The 17,417-nt window shown below is 52.3% G+C and overlaps 2 pseudogenes; both read left to right on the top strand.

The window, feature by feature from the left end:
* The window catches only part of LOC135913470 (uncharacterized), a 478,190-nt pseudogene that overhangs the window by 345,801 nt on the left and 114,972 nt on the right, over nt 1-17,417 (top strand).
* LOC135913850 (uncharacterized) overlaps nt 7,521-17,417 on the top strand; it is a 45,778-nt pseudogene continuing 35,881 nt past the window's right edge.

The raw sequence follows: 17,417 nt of genomic DNA on the forward strand, positions 1-17,417 counted from the left end.
AGTGCCGAAGCGTGGTCCCGCTGACTGGCGTCCCTGTGGAGACTATCGAGCGTTGAACGCCAAGGCTGCCCACGACAGCTATCCGCTGCCTCACATCCAAGATTTTACATCGCGCCTTGACGGCTGCGCCATTTCTAGAAAAAGGGACCCGGTTGATGCGTACCACTAAATTCCCACCGATCCCGCCGACAGCTCGTGGTGTTATACCTAACACCGCCATCGTGGCGCCCTTTGCTTTGTTTAGGTACGTGCGGATGCCTTTTGGACTCCGAAATTCGGCTTAAACCTTCTATCAGTTCATCCTTCAGGTCACGTGCGGCCTTCCTACTGTGTTCGCGTACCTTGATAATGTCCTCATCACCAGCACGCCTGAAGATCATCAGCACCACCTACGTGCTTTGTTGCAACGTCTACAGCAGTACGGCCTGGTTGTGAACGCCTCCATGTGTGTTTTTGGCGCATCTGAGCTCGAGTTTTTGGGCCATCACATATCACCCGGGCGTATAGTCCCTCTCCCGTCTCACGTCAAGGCCATCCAGGATTACCCCTACACGGTGCCAGTTACGCCGATTGCTGGGGCTTGTGAATTTTTCTAGGAGCTTTATACCGAACTGCGCAGAGCTGCTTCGTCCGCTCACCTTCTTCGGACACCTCCTTCGGACAAATGTCGGCCGGTCGGTGCTCGGCCATTTCTTTCTCATCAGAAGCCCAGGCCGCCTTTACTGCTGTCGAGCAAGCAGTCGCGAACGCGGTGCTATCTATCGATCCGTGCAGCAACGCCCCAACTTGATGTAGGGTGGATGCTTCCAGCGTGGCCGTCGGTGCCGTCTTACAGCAGCACAGCAGTGTCTTTTTATTCTAGGAAGCTACTTCTTCCTGAGACCCGCTACAGCCCCTTCTGCCGAAAGGTACTAGCCATCTACACTGCAATACAGCCCTTTAGGTATTTTCTGGAAGGATGCCAGTTTTACATGCTTACCTATCATAAGGCACTGTCATATGTTTTCCACACCAACTCATCGAAGGTCGCGTCATGCGAACTCCGCCATCTGGGTTATATTTCGGAATTTACAACCGACATCCACCACGTGAAACGTGCCGACATCACCGCCGCTGATGCCCTTCCTGCGCATAGCCGCAGTTAACTCTCCATCTCCAACCGTCAATTAGGCCAAATTATATTCCGCACAGCAGAATGACAGAGAACTCGCCGAATTTTGGGATAACCCCCGCTCTCCGACTACGGTGTGTGGGCCATCCATGTTTGCCTGAGCACTTGCGGTGAGATGTCTCAGCGGACATTCCCCGTCCTCTCGTTCCGGCTTCACTACGTAGCACCATTTTCCAGTCTTTACGCGACTTATGTCAAACAGATATTCGGGCTACTCAGTGCCGTCTCACCCAGCGCTATGTCTGGTCTGGAATTGACGGTGATGTGCGAGCTTGGACGCCCACGTGTCTTCCCTGCCAGACGACAAAAGTCTCCCGTCATACCAAGATGCCTCCCCAAGCCTTCCTTGCACCCGGCCATAGTATCCACTGTGTTGACCTCGACATCGTGGGCCCTCTACCTGTGTCTTGAGGTTATGGTTATATACTCGCCATGGTCGACCGTTTCATACGCTGGCCAGAGGCTGTTCCCATTCATGACATCACCTCTGAGACTATTTGCCGCGCTTTCATTTCTGCGTGGGTATCTCGCTTTGGTTGTCCTGGCACCGTGACGGCAGACCGTGGAAGCCAACTTGAGTCCTCCATGTTTGCTTGCCTTAATCGCGTTCTCGACGCCAGACATTGCCGTACCACAGCGTATCACTCGCGTGCCAACGGCATGGTGGAACGCCTTCACCGACAACCTAAGGCCGCCTTGGCTACCCGCCTCAATTGCGCCCGTACTCTTGTGGTAACGGGCCGCCCTTTGAGCAAACGTATAGTGCCCAGCAGCATAGATGGTGTATGGTAGTTCTCTGCGTCTCCCCGGAGACTTCTTTAGATCAATGCAGCTACCAGCCGAGCCACAAGAATTCCTACAACGCCTCCTGGATTGTGTTAAAGATCTCCGGCCCACTCCACCTCATCTTTCCAGCCACAATACCATCTTCGTGCACCTGTCCACTTCAAAACACGTTTCCGTGCACCAGTACTTTGTCCAATCACCGCTAACCCCGGCCTTCGATGGACCATTCTGCGTCCTCCACCGCACCCCGAAAACCGCCACCCTCCTGCAGAACGGCCGTGAAGAGAGTCCGCTTAGACCGCCTTAAGCCGCCTCACGTGGAAACTGCGACGGCAAGCCTCGCATTGCCCCCTGACCTCGTGCTAGAGCGCCATAGCCGGCCCTCAGTCCGGTTTCCACTTCCAGTCTAGGCGTGGGCCCCTGTGGCGCCCTCCCTTGGGTGGCGCGTACAATCAGGATAGCATGTGCACGCATGAGAAAAAAAAAATTGGAGGACGCTTAAGCTTCGCCTTCAAGAGTGGAACGCGACAGCGTTCCCGTCGACCCGCCAAGGGGTGTAAGACAATGGGCTACAGGGAAGCCATCACTTACGAGGCGCCCCGCATCGGACGCGGTGAGCGTCGAGCCATATGGTCGAGCAACGCAGCGTTCGGCGCAGCAACGAAACGTGCGCCTGAGCAAGCGGAGAGAACCAAAGAACTCGGTATCCCGGAGGGGGAAATGATGCACGCCAGCCAAACGTCATGATCGGCACGGGCAGAGAGATAGACCGATAGTGATCTAAAGAAAGGAAGGACGCTTGATTCTGCTGAGGGAGCAAGGCGAAGCGTTGTCAGGGGAGAGAGTCCGAGCCGCGACAGCTCCAATGCGCCATCTGTCGGGGCAGCGCCGTACATGGAGAGGACGGGGTCTTCTGTGTTTGCCGCAAGATGGCTCTGCGTGTACGGAAAGCGCAGAAGAAATGCAGCGAAATGCACTTCGCTACTCGTGTAATTGCGACTTCTGTAAGTTACATGTTCATAATTACCGATATACACCACAGTATAACTTTCCACGGCTCGTTTCGAAGGCAACACCGCATTCACTAGAAGCGCGTTTGTACCTCTTGGAAGCATCGAACTCGTGGCTGAGTGGTAACGTCTCCGTCTCACACTCCGGAGACCCTGGTTCGATTCCCACCCAGCTCATCTTGGAAGTTGCTTTTTATTTATGGAGTGCCTGCCGTGATTTATCGCTCACGGTCAACGCCGCGGACGCCGACACCGACGCCGACGACACCGGCTTTTCCGCGACACGAGCTCCTTAACGCTATCGCGTTAAAAAGATGGCTCCTGGCCGTGGTACGTGAAGCCATGGTTGGCAGTTCTGGCGTCGATTGCGGTCAGGTATTTCTTTCCTTCGCTCCTGACGCATAACCCGACACAGTCATGCACCATTTGTGCGAAGAACTTTCCCACGCACAGGGTAAGGAAGATCGGGCGTAGGTTCTCCGTGCTGAGAGGTTTGTAGAGCTCGCGGATTATGGTGATCTCCGAGTGCTTCCTCCATACCCCAGACAGTCCTCCTTTCTCCCAACACTCGTAATACCGGAGGAGAGCTGCGATGGCCTGCTGCGGTAGGTTGCCTAGGTTGACGATCCGGCCATTGCCGGGGCTGGTATGTCTAGTTAACTACGTGGAGTTTGCCCTGCGTGAAGGCTCTGTCGAGTTCTGGATTCGGTTTTCCAGCGTATTCTTTGCTGTGAGTTGACGCGGGAGAGGGTGCATCTGCACAGAGTTCCTTTTGTATTTCTTGGAGAAGGTGTTCTGATCTGGCGTAAGTCTGTCGAGATGCTGCTTCTGTTAGGCTTTCGTGGATTCAGAGGCTAGGAGTGCGCGTAGGAAGTGCCAGGTCCTCTTGGAGCTCAGTTCACTGTAACTTGTCACAGAAAGCGCGCCAGCTCTGTCTGACGAGTGGGTCCACACAGTTCTGAGCCTTCTCGGTAAGGAAAGCGATGCGTGTTTTTAGCTTTCTGTTGAGCTTTTCTAGCTCCCATGTTTTGAGGAGGCCACTTTTGGCCTCCCAGAGGTGGAAAATAAGCGTCGACCGCTGGCGTATCGGCATCAAGTTGTATGTTGCTGCTGCGGCGTTCTGCTGTATCTAGTACATTCTTGAGCCACTCGTCAATGTCGGCTATGGTTGTTTCAAAATCAAGCTTGTTTCTAAAGTATTTCCATTTAGTTAGCCTTGCAATTCCTGTCTCGGTCTGGGTATGAGTTTGTGCTACATCCTGTTACAGGATATGGTGATCGCCCCCTAAGGTTTCCTGGAGTCAACTCCACTCTGCCCATGGGAACATCGGCCGTAAAGGTGAGATCAAGGTTTGTGTCCCTGGCGACGCTCTTTCGAATCGTTCCAGAGGGTGAGTCTGTGTTGCTGGATGGTATCGTGCTATCTAGCGCCCTTCCTCATCGTGGTATGGTAGCGCTATACCGTGCGCGAGGAGTTGAAGTATCCCGCTATTATGACTTGGTAGTCATTCGTGAACTTCCTGATTTCTCGTACCAAGTGATCGATGTCCGGTTGCTGGTGCCTTTCTGTGTCTTTCGTTCCGGTAAAACCTCGATTTGGTTATAATTCTATGTGGGTGTTCTCTACGTAGAGAACGTGGTGTTTTTCTGCTGTGAGAGTTTTCTTGACCAGTATGTCAGGGCGTTAGGTTTGTACATATGTGGTCTATCCTTCCAGTCGGACGTTCTGCGAATGGATTTCCTGTAGCGCTATACCATCGGGTTCATTAAGCTGCAGCTTGAAGAAGTCTAGGAGATTGGCGTGCGATGGCGGTAGCTATTGGTTGCCACCTATGGGTAAATCCTTCTTTAAAGTTCTTTGAAGAATGTCCCAAAATAAGCAACCTCCCCAACAGTGTAGAAAAATGTGTACAATGGTCTCAAGATTCCGACAAATGAAACAGTGAATGCGCCAAGGTACGGACATTTCATTTTTTTTTCATGTGTCTTCTAGCATTTTATAATGCAGCTTGAAGAAAAAAGTTTTGACAGCTCGTCTAAGAGGCATGTTCTTGTCCGTTTTAAGACGTCTTGACTTCGGCCAGCATTGCATTGGGTTCTCTACAGGGGAATGGAAAGAAACACATCACAAGTCTTCCTACATTTTTTTTTTCGAGACACGCAGCGTTATTCGAGCGAGAAATCAAGTTGTAAAATACGACACGAAAGGTGCACTTCTCTCATATGCTACCTGGCAATGCTATCTACCTATCTAAGCAATGCTACCTGGCAGACACTCCAGCCACACAACTAAGTTTGGCAGATATCTACCTAGCCTCACTTGCCACACAATTCGTAAAAAGGTGCTAGTAACATTGCGGAAAAGGAAAGCGATTCGCCGGCTGTCTAAGATATATCTGACAGGCCAAATCCTGCTCGGCGGACACGCCTAAAAACACTTGCTCGTTCTTTCCCCTGTGAATCCCCAGAGAGAAACAGCAAACATGCAATATTATTTCTGAATGTTAACACATGAGCAATATAATACCTGTAGCACGCACCACAGCTTGCTAGTCAGGAACAAGTTGCAATTTGGGGTGCGTGCGAGTATAGATAGATTGAAGCCTCTAAAACGCTCGGAGCTTTCCCGCACTGTGACAGCTTCTCCACGCCAATAGTGCTCACTGGGTTTATGATGCTGCAAAGGTGCACCTAAGTATTAAACTGGAGCAGTGACCCAAAGCAGGTTTGCGAAAATAATTGGGGTTGAAAGCCAGCAGCCATGCCGGAGCCGCACATTCTTTCCCCAGCTTATAGCGCTGACTCTACGAGAATATTTTGCAATCTTCGCAGCTCTAAGAACGCTTTCTTGGTTCGAACTGAATATAGCAATATCATCAGCGTATGCGAAGAGTCGTACTTCAGTTGGTTGCAGACTGAAACATTGAGTGCTGGTGCTATTGATTACGGTTAGGCGAATGGCTCAATGTACAACCAAAAACACAGGGACGAGAGGGTACACCCCTGACACACATAGCGTTGCACGTTATTTGGCTGTTCCGCAATTTTATTAACAAAAAATTGACAGTAGGTTTAGCATACGCAAAAAAAAATGTGTGTGGTATGCAGTAGTCGTGCAAGCCTGGGTCACAGCGGAGCTACTTCTGGCTTCTGCTAAGTATTGCTAGGTTTTGCTAAGTTTTCTGAGGTTATGCATGGCTTGGCTAGGTTCGCACTAAGTGTTGCTAGGTTTTGCTAAGTTTCTCAATGTTATGCATGGGTTTGCTAGGCTGGTAATAAGAGTTGCTAGGTTTTGCTAAGCCTTACGAGGTTATGCATGGCTTAACTGTGCTCATACTGAGCACAATGCGTTGGCGGGCTAGTTGGTGCGAATCCATGAATACTTTGTTTAGCGCAAAACAACAGACACAAGAAAGACGACAGGACAAGGCGCCTTGTCCTGTCGTCCTTCTTGTGTCAGTTGTTTTGCGCTAAACAAAGTATTCATACTATAGCGTCGCCAAGATTATTCGCCAAGTTATTGCGCGGTCATACACGGCCAGGCCGGTAAGCCACACAAGCCCCAGCAATTCACACGCATACAAGCCAAGTACGTGCATCACAATTTATTGTGTACAGTGCTTCAGTACCAGTCGTCATCATCATCGCCGATGCGGTCCTTCTTTTCGACGTCCGACCGTCGTAGTGGTCGTCGTCGTGGTTCGTGGCGTCGGGAAAGGCTTCGCGAAACACTTGCAAGGCAGACCCCTTGTGTTCAAAGTTCCGCACCGAGTTCGCCCTGGAGAGATAGATTAACGTCGAACCAGAGCCGGTCACAGACGCGGCAGCTGTGCCCGAACTCTATGCCGAGGAATTCGCGCTGGAAGCGGCCGTTCGCGCCTCCCATGAATTTGCGGGATTGGCGTTGAAAGTTTTGGGTGTCGCGCAGGCTCGGAACCGATTCCCGACGGGGTCGAGCATTCAGTCGGCAGCGTTCGTTGTCTCTGGCCCGAAACTTGGGATCCTCGGCTCGCCGATGGCGTTTGTCGGTGGCGGCCTCGGCGCGATGGGCAGGATCGGCTCTCTTTCGTCGATCGCAGTCCCACTGAGCCGCGCGCCGAGCTTTCTTGTAGGTCACAGACGCGACAGCTGTGCCCAAACTCTATGCCCAGAAATTCGCGCTGGAATCAGCCGTTCGCACTCCCCGTGTCTGGGCGGGTTCGACGCTTGAAAGTTTCAAGCAGTCGCAGGCCGGGATCGCTTTCCCGACAACGTGGGAACGCCAGGTGGCGCCGAGCAGTGCGGACACGCTATCAACGGCTCCGTCTACGATTGTATCCTGTTGCGGCCAAAATCAACGGAAAAATCCCAAAATTGCACCAGATATACCAGAAGGCGTAAGGATGTCGCCGATACCAAGCTTTTGGTGATGCGAATCCCGGTTCTTCCGAAATCGAAGACCATCGCCTGCACTTCGACTCGCCACGCTAACCCTAACAGCTGGTGCGGAGAGCGCGACTCCAGGAGCCCGTACGTGGTCTAACCGCAACGTGGCGAGCAGCACTCCACCCGATATGGACCCGGACCAACCAAAGACCACAACGCACAAGGACCAGGACTCCGAAAATCAAATGGAGGCGGTCACGAGTGTTGATGACGACTTTCTCTCGCCTGACGAGGTGAATTACGAGGAGTGCGCGACCGACGCTGAGAACGCCGAGGACATCAGCAAGCAAGGTCAGTGGCAAATAGCATTATCCCTACGAACGCGCAAGAAAATAAGAAAAGAAGCGCGGACCACCGAGTCGAATGGTGGGGTCAACCACCCCAACCACGAAGCAGGGGTGGAGCAACGCGCCGGAGACGCTCGGCGCGTCGCGCTTGCGCAAGAACACCGGGGGCGCCCTAGCTCCGGAGGAGCAAGCGGCGGGGCCCGTAACGCAATATTACCTACAGGAGAGATAGCTATGAGACGACGCATGGCGGAAAGGGGCCACCCACGCCGAAAAGCACCCCCTCTACCCAAGAATGACATGAAAATCACCATTAGACCGAAACCAGGATTGGCGATTCGGGAATTGCGCACGCATGAGGTATCCAGAGCAATAGTCCAGGCATGTGGCAGACCTGCAAACATCACAGGAGACGATTTCTTGCTGCGGATACGGCCGGGCTCTAACATCGTCATAGCAAGCACACCCGAAGAACGAACAGTGGCACGGATCCTGAGAATCAAGGAGCTGGAGCTGCGAGGCAACAGACATTCTATAAACACCTACATCTCCACGCCTGAAAACCTCCTTAAGGGAGTCATACACGGACTGGAGCCTGGAACTACAGAAGACGAACTCATCAACAACCTAAGAGTGCGGACGCAAGGGGTACGAATACTCTACGCCCGTATGCTTGGCAAATCGAGGACGGCAGTGCTGACGTTCGATGGCCCCATCGTGCCACGCTACGTATATTACTACGGTGGCGAGACGCCATGTATACCCTACCAACCCACTCGACAATATTGCAAGATATGCCAAAATCAAGGACATAGGACGGATGTCTGTCCAACGCCCACTATAAAGGCTTGTGCGAAATGTGGCCTCCGCGACTCACCAGTGGACCATGAGTGTGAGCCCAAGTGTGTTCTGTGCGGGGGAGCTCATCCTACAGCGGCACCAGAGTGCACCAAAAAAACTGAAGCGCGTCCCGCAAAGGGGAAGACAGCGTATGAGACAACATAACCAGGTCACAGGGACCCCCAAGAAGAGGTGGCTCAGTTCGCACCGAGAGAACTCTGACTCGCCGTAGAGGTCCCGCTCGCGTACCAGGTCGACCTCCCGAGGCCGATCCAACTCTCGGGGCAGAAAACAGGATTAGAAACAAAGCACCAGCCAACAGAAGAGCAAGAAACAACCTCCAAAGAATGAAGGCGACAAAAACAAGGTGAGCTGGTCAGCAATAGCCTCCCAACACACACCTCAAACAACTGCACAGATAACGCGCGTAGAACGAGAGCTAGAGCTCATGAGAGTTCGCTTAGGCGACTTAGAGCGTGAGAATGTGATGCTAAAGCAAATTCAGTCGCAGCAACAGAACACACAGGCTAAACCGGCGCAGTCAGAGCAAGCTTCGGGGCAAGCTGTACAAGCACCCCAAAAGCGCCCTAGAAAGTCGGTCGAAACACTCCAGACACAAATCCAAGAGACTTTCGAACAACTATTACCCTCAATAGCGCAACAGATCACCCAACAGGTGTCAGCCCAAATAACACAACAACTAACGCAACAAATGACTGAGTTTGAAGTGAAGTCCGACAAAAAACTCCAGGCTCTGCAAATTGAAATCATGAAAACGGTGCGTAAGCAAATTACCGGAGCTAACATTAGAGAGAGAGCCGAGAAGTCATACGCCAGACCAGGGCTGGCAGCCATTGCACAAGAAAGCAACCATGCCTAAACATAAACCAGCTATAACAGAAAATTGCGAAATCTGGCAGTTGAACTGTCGTGGATACCGGCGGAAAAGGGGACTTTTAACACAGCTGGTGAGCTCACAGAGCGAGCCACCAGCTGTCATAGCCCTTCAGGAAGTCGGATCCCCTCCAACCCTTCAGGGATACGAGGTGTTCACACACCCGGATTCGGAGAAAGCAATAGCAACATTGGTAGCGAAATCGATTACCGCAATCAAACACGATCCTTTTACCGATACGGATATTAACCATTTACTAATAGAAATCATATATAAAGGCCTGAACAAAAAGAGTGCCTTTATACTAAACATTTACAGTGCACCAAGCCAGAGAAAGACAAAGTTTGACAGACTCTTGCAGGAAACTGCCCGCCTGGTAAAGGGAAGACCACTGGTGATAGTAGGTGATTTTAATGCAAAAGATCCTAGTTGGGGATACCTGAAACAGGACGCTAAGGGCAGAAACATCCTGGAACAAACAGAACAACTAGACATGACAATTATAACGGATCCTGGAGTGTCCACTAGACAGGGCAACAGTGTGAGCATGGACACCAGCCCTGACCTCACGATAGTGCAGAATTGTGAAGATGCGCAATGGATAAACACCCTAAATGATTTAGGCAGCGACCATTACATCATCAGCACCACAATTCGGACTGGGAAAATGAAACGCCACATAGGAATAGCCAAAATTACCGACTGCGTGAAATACCGCCGGATGCAGAGCCAGCAAAGCACCACAATCGATGATTTAAGTAAATGGTGTGAAAGTTTAAGAACACAAAAGGATAAAGTCACAAAAGAAATAGCCCGCACATATGATATACCTGAGATAGACCCTCACTTACTGCATCTCTGGGAGGCACGCAGAGGACTAACAAAAAGATTGAAGCGACAGACACAGAACCTGCAGCTAAAAGTACGCATTGCAGAAATCACCCGCAAAGCGGAAGAGTACGCAACGCAACTAACTACGTCCAATTGGGAACACTTCTGTGACTCCCTTAATGACACACTGAGTACCGCAAAAACTTGGCGCATACTAAGAGCAATTATGGGACCAACAAAAACCAAGAACGAGGGCTGTAAAGCGGTGGAACGGCTAATCCATACGTACCCAGGGACGGAACAAGAACTCAAAGAAGAATTATATAACAGGTGCTTCGGAACAGACCCATCTCCCCCACCCTGTGTGACCAAATACGGGGGGGGGGGGGAGGCGCCTCTCCCTGAACTCGATGAACCCATCTCCATCGAAGAAGTTAGAGCTGCCATAGCGAAAATGACCCGAATCACAGCGGCAGACAAAGACCGGATAACTAATCCCATGATTAGAAACCTAAGCGATGAGGCGTTGCAGGCCTATACTACCTTTATAAATGAACATTGGCAACAGGGTACTATTCCAAAGGAGTGGAAGCACGCTCAAATAGTTTTAATTCCGAAGCCTGGCAAGAAATTAGCAATTAGTAACATTCGACCAATCTCCCTAACTTCCTGTCTGGGGAAACTGTTTGAAAGAATAGTAAACTCTAGATTTCAAAACTACTTGGAGGACAATGAAATCATTCCAGACACTATGTTTGGATTCAGACCCAAGCTCTCAACTCAAGACATCCTCCTACAGTTGAAGGAAGAAGTTTTGACAAATATACCAAAATCAAGCGAACACGTTGTCATGGCCATCGAGATAAAAGGAGCTTTTGATAACGTAAGCCACCAAGGAATACTCGATGGCCTGGCTGAAATAAACTGTGGAGAGCGGATATATAACTATGTTCACAGCTTTTTAAACCAACGAACCGCTGAGATTAAATTTGGCGCAGTAGAAATCAAGATTTTCAAGGCACCCAACAAGGGTACTCCCCAGGGCCTAGTGATCTCGCCAACGCTATTTAACGTGGCCATGATAGGCCTCGCAAGAAAACTACAAGCCATCCCGGGTATCCAGCACGCCCTATACGCGGATGACATTACAGTCTGGTGTGTCACCGGGTCGCTACGTGAAAAAGAAGAACGATTACAAGCAGCTGCCTGCGAAATCGAGACATACGTGCGAGCCAGAGGGCTGCAATGTGCGTCAGAGAAATCGGAGATAATACGAGTCTGGAAAGGCAAAGGGAATCGTAACGTCCCGATGGACCCTGCCCTTAAATTGGAAATCAGACTTGGCAATGATGCAATACCTGAGAAGACCACAATCCGGGTACTAGGCATGTGGCTACAATCAAATCAACACTGCCAACACGGGCTTCACCTCATCAAGACGGCAACACAACAAGTCGCGAGAATGATAAAGCGGGTAGCCACGAAAAGGACGGGGATGAAGGAATCAGACACCCTTTGCCTAATCAGAAGTCTGGTGGTAAGCCGCTTCATTTACAGCTTGCCGTATTACCAGCTAACGAAAACAGAGAGGGATGCGATCAATTCGTGCTTAAGGAGAGCCTACAAGATCGCCCTACAAGTTCCGCAGTGCGCCCCAACCGAAAAACTCATGTCTCTAGGAATTCATAATACATTCGAGGAACCGGCAGAAGCTCAGCTGATAACTCAAAGAAACAGACTCGCACAAACGACCACGGGTAGGAAACTCCTTGGCAGACTCGGGTATCACGAGCTCCTTGAAAAACACAACCAAACTAAGCCCGTCCCCACAATAATCAGAAACTGCATCAAAGTGGCGCCAATACCCAGAAATATTGACACGTGTACTTGTCTCTATCGGGCGACCACGTTTAGCCGCCTAACAAATGTTATCGCACAGCGCGGGACGCGCTTGCATGTATCCGAACTTTCTAGAAAGTTATCGATGCTTCTATCCGCTGTCTGTTGTCGCGGAACCTTGTGTTATCTGATTTCATCGCTTGACGCGAATGGTGTAGAACTTTGTAGAAGGCATGCGGGTCCCAACGTTTAGTCTAGAACATTCGATGACCGCTGTATAAAAGCCGACGCGCTTGACCCGCAGATCAGATTTTCGACGATCGCCGACTGTGTTCGCCGCTTTCGTTGTGCTATAAGTGTAGCCTGTTTTGTGGGCACAGGTTCGCCCAATAAAAGCTAGTTTTGTATTCCACCATACTGCTTCTTTCTTCGCCGTCACTACCACGTGACATCTGGTGGAGGTGCTTTTGGTCCATGTACCGCACGCCCCCGTCAAGCCGTGATCCAAGCCCGGACCGTAAAGAGAGCACCAACGTAGTCACGGACCATCGAGTAAGCCGTCGTCTCCAACAGCTGCCCCCGGAGCACGGACTTCTGCCTGAGAAGACCAAGATTGTGGCCAAGACAACCACAATGGCTGCCCCAGTCTCACCCATCGTACTTCAACGACCCAGAGAGCCCCCTACCTTCCGTGGAGCTACGTCGGAGGATCCTGAAACCTGGCTCGAAACCTTCGAAAGGATCTCGACCTTCAATAGCTGGACCTCTGAAGATAAGCTACGACACGTGTACTTCTCCTTGGAAGATGCCGCGAGGACTTGGTTTGAGAACCGGGAGTCCACCCTAGCAACATGGGACCTGTTCCGCAGTAACTTCCTGAGGACGTTCACGAGCGTTGTCCGAAAAGAAAGGGCCGAAGTTCTGCTGGAAACCCGAGGCCAACTACCTAATGAGACCATCGCTATCTTTACAGAAGAGATGACCCGTCTTTTCCGGCACGCCGACCCGGAAATGTCCGAAGAGAAAAAAGTGCGTTTCCTGATGCGAGGCGTAAAGCAAGAACTTTTCGCCGGACTAATCCGAAACCCACCGAAGACCGTAGCCGAGTTCGTGACAGAGGCTACGACGATTGAGAAAACGTTAGAAATGCGTACTAGGCAATATAACCGCCAAGTGCTCACGCCTCAGTGCGCCGTCCAAGCGCTGGGCTCCGTTGATCTCCAAGAGACCATAAGGGCCATTGTGCGCGAAGAACTCCGCAAGGTCTTGAATTCGTCGCAGCCTCAAGTAGCCTCGATTGCTGACATCGTGAAAGATGAGGTTCAGCGATCACTGGGAGCTCCTGAGGTGCAACCTGAATTACCGCAGCCCCAGCCAGAAGCGATGACCTACGCCGCCGTCGCACGCCGTCAAGGTCCCCCGCCGCGACCACGCCAGGGCCCTGTCACGCCGCAGTTCCGTCGTCCGCCGCCGCCGCCACCGCCAGCACGACCACCCGTCGCCCAGCGCACCTACGCGAGGAAGACGAACATTTGGCGCACCCCCGACCACCGCCCGCTCTGCTACCACTGCGGCGAAGCCGACCACGTCTACCGACGATGCCCATACCGGGAGATGGGACTGCGAGGTTTCGCCGTGAACGCTCCGCGCCCGCAGCAAGGTGAACGCCCTCGCGATATCGCCGACTACCTCGCCGCCACTCAGTGGAACCCTCGACGACCATCCCGTTCGCCGTCACCAGGCCGCTACCTTTCACCGCAGCGCCGACCATACAGCGGCCCAGCTCGGGGCCGCTCTGCGAGCCCATACCCGGAAAACTAAAAGCAGCAACCGATGGAGGTGCGGTTGCTGTTCGTCGAACTGACGAAGATCCTCCGCCGCCGTCGAAGACGCCGAAGAAACTACCTCGACGACATAACGACACGCCGCCGTCCCGACGAAGTCTGGAAGTAAAGAATACGACGACGAAAGACAAGCTGATGACGCGACGTTCCAGCTTCGGTTTTACACGACGCAGCCGTGATCCGACGCCAAGACCCAACTGCAACGCCAGACAAAGAACCACCGACCTCGACGTGCTTCTCGACGGCCATGCAGTTACCGCCTTAGTGGACACAGGGGCCGATTACTCCGTAATGAGTGGACACATCGCCGCCCATTTGAAGAAAGTTAAAACTGCATGGGAAGGCCCTCAAATTCGGACCGCTGGAGGACACCTGATTACGCCGACTGGAATCTGCACGGCAAGAATTACCGTTCATGACCGGACTTACCCTGCCACCTTCGTTATCCTCCAACGGTGTTCACGCGACGTCATTCTCGGCATGGACTTCCTAAACCAACATGGCGCAGTCATCGACTTGAAGTCGAAGTCGATAACCCTGTCTGAAGATCAAGCGATACCGCCGGAGAGCCCTCGTAGTCACCACGCCTTGAGTGTGCTCGAAGATCAAGTGAGCATCCCGCCTCGCTCCAGCATTGTTATTTCGGTCGGCACTGAAATACCCGCTGACGTAGAAGGTGTCATCGAAGGCGACCAACGTCTACTGCTAGACCGTGAAATTTGCGTCGCAAGAGGGATCGCTCGACTCCACGGAGGGTAAACGGAAGTGATGCTAACCAACTTCAGCCAAGAGTTCAAGCACATCAGCAAGGGCATGACAATCGCGTACATCGAGGAAATTGTGGAAACGAGCAATGCCTTAATCCTCACAGATTCTGCCGCTTCTACCCCGCCGACCATTGTCCCCGAACCAGACTTCGACGTAAATCCAAGTCTCCCCATAAGCAAGCAGCAAGAGCTCAGAAATCTACTCCGACGATACAAGGACTGCTTTTCGACTTCATCAAAGATTCAACAAACACCAGTTGCAAAGCATCGCATAATAACCGAAGAGTGCGCTCAACCACTCCGCCAGAGCCCTTACCGTGTTTCGACGCGAGAACGTGAAGCTATTAGGCAACAAGTCGACGAAATGCTCCGCGACGACATCATCCAGCCTTCGAAAAGCCCGTGGGCATCCCCTGTGGTCCTGGTAAAGAAAAAGGACGGAACCCTGCGTTTCTGCGTCGATTACCGTCGTCTGAACAAGATCACGAAGAAGGACGTATACCCCCTCCCACGAATAGACGACGCATTGGATCGGCTCTGCAACGCTAAATATTTCTCGTCGATGGATCTCAAGTCTGGCTACTGGCAAATAGAAGTCGACGAAAGAGATCGCGAAAAGACCGCTTTCATCACCCCAGACGGCCTCTACGAGTTCAAGGTTATGCCATTCGGACTGTGCTCGGCGCCTGCAACGTTCCAGCGCGTCATGGACACGGTTTTAGCAGGATTGAAGTGGCAGACCTGTCTCGTTTACTTGGATGACGTCGTCGTCTTCGCCGGAAATTTTGACGATCACCTTAGGCGGCTTGCAACAGTACTAGAGGCCATCAAATCATCAGGGCTAACTCTCAAGCCAGAAAAGTGCCGCTTCGCTTACGACGAGCTTCTGTTCCTAGGCCACGTCATCAGCAAATCCGGAGTACGCCCCGACCCGCAGAAAACAGCTGCCATCGCAAAGTTCCCGCAGCCCATTGACAAGAAGGCAGTGCGTAGATTCCTTGGCATGTGTGCCTACTACAGGCGCTTTGTCAAGGACTTTTCACGCATCGCTGAGCCGCTAACGCATCTAACCAAATCTGATGTCGAGTTCAAATGGCAAACGGCGCAGGCCGACGCATTTCAAGAACTGAAACGACGCATGCAGTCACCGCCGGTACTCGCACATTTCGACGAAGACGCCGATACCGAAATCCACACTGACGCCAGTAGCCTAGGCCTCGGTGCCGTCCTAGTCCAGAAGAAAGACGGGCATGAACGGGTGATATCTTATGCTAGCCGGTCGCTGTCAAAAGCGGAAGGCAATTATTCTACGACTGAAAAAGAATGCCTCGCCATCATTTGGGCTACAGCAAAATTCCGCCCATACCTATATGGCAGGCCATTCAAAGTCGTCAGCGACCACCACGCGTTGTGTTGGCTAGCTAACTTAAAGGACCCTTCAGGACGGCTGGCGAGGTGGAGCCTCAGACTGCAAGAATATGACGTCACGGTGATCTACAAGTCCGGACGAAAACACTCCGACGCCGACTGCTTATCGCGCGCCCCCATCGATCCCCCGCCGCAAGACGACGAGGACGACGATGCCTTCCTTGGAATAATAAGCGCGGAAGATTTCGCCGAACAACAACGAGCGGACCCGGAACTTAAAGGCCTCGTCGATTATTTGGAAGGGCACACCGACGTTGTCCCCAGGGCATTTAAGCGCGGATTATCTTCCTTCACGCTTCAAGACAGTCTACTCGTGAAGAAGAACTTCTCGCCAGTCCGCGCCAGCTACCTTCTTGTTGTACCGTCAGCGCTGCGTCCAGAAATATTGCACGCCCTACACGACGATCCAACCGCTGGGCACCTCGGATTCTCCCGGACGCTGTCAAGAATACAGGAAAGGTATTACTGGCCGCGTCTGACCGCCGACGTCGCCCGTTACGTCAAGACATGCCGAGACTGCCAACGACGCAAGACACCGCCGACAAGGCCAGCAGGATTACTGCAGCCGATCGAACCTCCTCGCCGACCATTCCAGCAGATTGGGATGGATTTGTTGGGGCCGTTTCCGATATCAACATCCGGGAATAAGTGGATCGTCGTGGCGACGGACTACCTCACCCGCTTCGCTGAAACAAAAGCACTGCCGAAAGGTAGCGCAGCCGAAGTGGCGAAATTCTTTGTCGAAAACATCCTGCTGCGACATGGCGCCCCAGAAGTCCTCATCACCGACCGAGGGACGGCCTTTACAGCGGAGCTCACCCAAGCCATTCTGAAATACAGTCAGACAAGGCACAGGAGGACAACGGCTTACCACCCGCAGACGAATGGTCTTACGGAGCGGCTGAATAAGACCCTCGCCGACATGCTAGCGATGTACGTCGACGTCGAACACAAGACCTGGGATGCCGTCCTGCCGTACGTAACATTCGCTTATAACACGGCGGTGCAAGAAACAACACAGATCACGCCGTTCAAGTTGGTTTATGGCAGGAACCCGACGACGACGCTTGACGCCATGCTGCCGCACGTAACTGACGAAGAGAATGTTGACGTCGCTAGCTATCTCCAGCGCGCCGAAGAAGCCCGACAACTCGCCCGCCTACGGATCAAAAACCAGCAGCGTACGGACAGCCGACACTACAACCTCCGACGACGCTTCGTCGAGTACCAGCCCGGCGACCGTGTTTGGGTATGGACCCCGATACGCCGACGAGGACTGAGTGAGAAACTATTG

This window comes from Dermacentor albipictus, chromosome 8 (assembly GCF_038994185.2).
Source record: "Dermacentor albipictus isolate Rhodes 1998 colony chromosome 8, USDA_Dalb.pri_finalv2, whole genome shotgun sequence".
In the NCBI taxonomy this organism is placed as follows: Eukaryota; Metazoa; Arthropoda; class Arachnida; order Ixodida; family Ixodidae; genus Dermacentor; species Dermacentor albipictus.